Source organism: Oreochromis aureus, linkage group 3 (assembly GCF_013358895.1).
Source record: "Oreochromis aureus strain Israel breed Guangdong linkage group 3, ZZ_aureus, whole genome shotgun sequence".
NCBI lineage: Eukaryota > Metazoa > Chordata > Actinopteri > Cichliformes > Cichlidae > Oreochromis > Oreochromis aureus.
Genome location: NC_052944.1, coordinates 99,421,182 through 99,425,403, shown reverse-complemented (window position 1 = coordinate 99,425,403; position 4,222 = coordinate 99,421,182). Strand labels below are relative to the sequence as shown.

The following is a 4,222-nucleotide window of genomic DNA, read 5'->3' as shown; positions in this document are numbered from 1 at the left end:
TGTACTGCTCCACAGCTGCTGTGTTGACGATCACAGAGACCGCCCGAACGGGAAGACCGGAGTCTTTCTTGTACCACAGGTACACGTAACTTCCTCCTGCCCCCTTGCTTAGATCAGTAGTTACCCTTGTAAAGCCCATATACTGAAACAACATCTCGTCTATATCATCAGTGGAGATCTTCAGATCTGTGATGGCTCTTTGAGAGTTAGTGGTCTGACGGTACCAGATGAAGACAAAGGATCCTCCTGCACCTCTGTTGGTATCTTCATCCACTCTGATGTAGCCGTTCTGGAAGTAGTCAGCATCTCCATCATAGTCAGCATTGGCAGTGATGTCACAGATGTAGGTTGGTCTCTCTCCTCTTCACCCACAGGTAGATCCATTTTCCTCTAGCTTTCGGTTCAGATCACAGGCCAGTCTCTCCCATCCAAATACAAACATCTGGGCTTCCTCTCTTGCTTCTATAGAGACATGAAGGTTCACAATGGGAACATCGTACTCTGAGTTACCTCTGTAGTACCACAGGTAGATGTAGTCTCCACTTGTTCCGGCATTGAGGTTCTTGTTAATCTTCTGGTAACCTGCAGTGATCAGACCCCTGCTCATGCCATCATTGAATGTAAGCTGAATCCTGGTGATTGGTGAGCTGCTGCCTTTTTTGTACCAAAGGTAGATGTATTTTCCTTCAGCTCCTTTGTTCAGATCAACATCGATTTTGATGAAACCTTGACTGCTAAGCTACGTCTCTTCAGCTTCATCCAGAGACACCTGGAGCTCGGTGATGTACTGGCCCACTGATTGTTCCTGCATCAAAGTTAAAAGATTAATGAGTAAACAGAAAGATTTAAAATCTGTTTTAAAAGATTGAAATCAGGAAGGTGCGTGGTAGCTGAAACTGCTGTAGCATTACTACTTTGTCTACATTTACAGTTTTTTCTGAGATATAATAAAATGACATGATTTTGCTACTAAACGGATCGTTAGTGGTTTTTTTTAAATGTATAGCTAATTAAACTTGAATTTTCTGAATGTTTTTGTACTTTATGCTAAAAAGTAAGTTTGACCCCATGTGATGAAATAAATGTGTGAAAAACTGAAAAGCAGCAGAGAGCACATTTTCACACAGACTGGACACAAAAGAGAATATGAAGCATCACCAGAGTGAAGGGAGGTCCGATCAGCAGCAGCAGATAAACCTTCAGCAGAGTCTTCATAGTCTCCATCTCTTCCTCCTTAAACCACAAACACATTAAGGTACCTGTGAATTGAACTACTGATAAAGATTTTATGCTCTCTGCCTCCCAAAAAACTTGCCTGGGAACGCACTGTACAACATGCTGGACCGAGAAATGATTTTTAATTGATTACCTCAAGATGGGTAAAAAAAGGGTAATTTTTTGCCAAATTTAAAGGAACATAAAGAGCAAACAGAGATGCTGTGTGAGCAGTTGTATACTTACGTGTGTATAGACGGCGTTTGGCTGGCTGAAAGCTGCTGATCGTTCTTTATACACGCAACAGCATCAGTACAATTGTGAAATCACCTCTGACGTGCAGTTTCAGCCCTCCTCCTTTCCTGCTTCTCTGCATTCACGTGATGATCAACTGAGCTAAACATGAATTTCAAAAAATAATCTGTTGTATATTAATGAATAAAAACACATTTGAGCACTGTGTGGACTGTCAGTAGCTACATGGGGATTAAATATATCAATGAAAAATGAAGGTGAAGTTTGATTTCTCAGAGATATTAATCTGAAATGTTTCTTTTTTTGTTTTTTATCTGAATATCTGTAAAAGTACCTGTTTTCACTGCCAATGCTGACTATGATGGAGATGCTCAGTACTTCTGCTTCCAGTGTTTATCTCCTTCAGCAGTGGCGCACTTAAGTTTCCTGTTTTCACAGTGCAGCCTCTGTGGTTTAGGATGTCTTGCATGCCCAACCACACCCCCCGTGTGTTGTTGCTGGACAGGTGGGACTCTATGCTACTTTTATGGTCCGTCTTAGCTTCTTTCAGATCGGGTTGAGCAGACCTGTACAGAACTCAGCCGCCCGACCTGAAGGCAGCATCCCGGGCTTTGAGAAGTGTGCGGATCTGGCTGGTCATCCAGGGTTTCTGGTTTGAGAATCACGTAATTATCAATAATTCAAAATAAATTTCATTATAATCCTTTGCCTTCAGTCCCACTAACTGATACAAATGGCCGTTCAAGCAAGGACACACAAGGTCGTTCAGGATCTAAATGTTTAAGTTTGAACAGAAAGCCCAGGACCAGCACAGAGGGACTCTGCTGCAGACCCATGTACAGCTACACGTGTAAAGCAGGTGCTTATCACTGCCTTTGGTTCGTGCTGAAGGCCAAGCTTAACAGACCAAAGGTTTAAACATCTGTGTGTCTGAAATAGACCAGTTTTGGTGGTGCTGAGGTTGATACAGACTGAAGACTCTCCACATTGGAACTCTGTATTATAGCTCTGAACTCTATGAACCAGGCAATATGCAGACTGGGGGCCGGCATCCGCCTAGCTCAAGATCAATCCATGTCTGAATGTGAAAGAAGGCACTCCATCATACCTTAATAAATCATACCATACATCTTTAACTGGTATCAAGCTGTTGCTTCCTGCAGTGGGAAGAGCCACGGACGATATTATCGGGAGTTGCAATTCCTCTCCAGGACTGTGTGTCGGGTCATGATGGTGAGCAGACCAAGGTTGCATTACTGCCCAGTAGTGATGTTCAAAACACCTTGAGGTGCACTGTTTAAATAAAACTGAACTAAATTGAAACACTGTAACATTTAAAGGTTTAGAAAAAATCTGACATCATCTTCACAAGTAGAATGGGAGGCAGAGCCTTCAGTTTTCATTTTACTTTACAAATGGACCTTCATGCATTCAGCTTCTACTGGGATCTTTGTGACGGACATGATGGAAGCAGGTGAGGAACTCTGAGATGATGACATTTCTTGACCTGTGTCGTTGTCATCTCAGCAGCTGTTTGGTGGAGTCAGGAAGTGAATGATGAGTTTTAACAAAACCTCTCAACATTTGAAGAAACGAGTTGTGTTCAGATTAAACTCATTTCTTCAGAGGACACAGCAACATCAGAGTTTAACTCATCCGGATCTTTAATGTTGTAAAGAAAGAGAAACTCCTGGTGGACTTTCAGGTTCCAGCTGTTTACACACTGACTGCTGTGAAATGTGTACAATGTTCAGACTTTTAAAGAAATAAATGGCTTCACAGAGAATTAACTTGACGTCTGCTGAGAAACTGTAACTGTTGGATGCTGTGAGGAAAACTGCTGAGCATGTGTGAGAGTGTCATGTTTAACGGCCTTTCAGAGAGTCACTGCCTTCACTTTCAGAGTTTCTTCATGTTCTGCTTCATCAGCACTTCTTCACAGCTTCTGACTTCAAAATGATGGGTCATGAACAAGTGTTGAAATGATTCTTACTAATGAAAGATATTTTTAATAGCAGCAGCAGCTCTTTCACTTCCTTTTACTTCTCTTTTGAGAAACTGCCTCATGAAAACCAAACTGTGTTGTAATCTCTTGTAATCTGTATCTCTTTTAAATCACAGAAAAACAAAACATCTTTAATTATTTTACGTATAGTTGGTTTTGTTTCTTTCTTTCTTACTGTGTAAGAATATTCAACACTGCTATCAATGCATTTTTCAAAAAAGGTCTCTCTGTGCAAAATGGGCCTAAAAACATAAACAGCTGTGGGATACTGTTTGTCCGTGATTTGAACCGGGGGAACAAACTGTGGCAGGATGAGTGTTGTGTCAAGTTTGGTATCACTGACAAAGTGTGTTCCCCGTGCGTCGTGAGCATTCGCTGGGCATGGAGCGCAAATTCAGTTTACTCCGCCTCCATTACAGACGATTAGACGTGGCAGTAGTGATGTTTTAGTTTTGTGAAAAAGTGAAAAATGAGTGTCGTTACATTACCATTCAGTTTTAGGGTGACAATAGAAAATTATATATTTATTGTTCTCACGTGGTATCGGACGGGATTATTTTAACAAACGAATGACATTTTGCCTGATAATTATTTTTATCCTCCTGTAACTTCCCTGTAGAGAGAGCTAAAACCTCCAAAGTTTCAGGATTAGTTGGTCGTTCTAAGAAGTGTTTGTGAACTAAAAATCAAAAATGGGGAATACTGTTTGTCTGTGATTTGGAGAGCCCAGCGTGTGCTCCTGACGCA

The 4,222-nt window shown here is 41.4% G+C and overlaps 1 long non-coding RNA gene across 1 annotated transcript; it reads right to left on the bottom strand.

Annotated features, from left to right (window-relative positions):
- Positions 1-420: 420 nt before the first annotated feature.
- On the bottom strand, positions 421-3,049 carry LOC120437812. The gene is made up of 4 exons (XR_005611418.1): positions 1,805-3,049; positions 1,462-1,585; positions 1,159-1,233; positions 421-805 (listed from the first exon to the last, which is right to left on the bottom strand). It is a non-coding gene; the product is annotated as an uncharacterized LOC120437812 (long non-coding RNA).
- Positions 3,050-4,222: the final 1,173 nt, after the last annotated feature.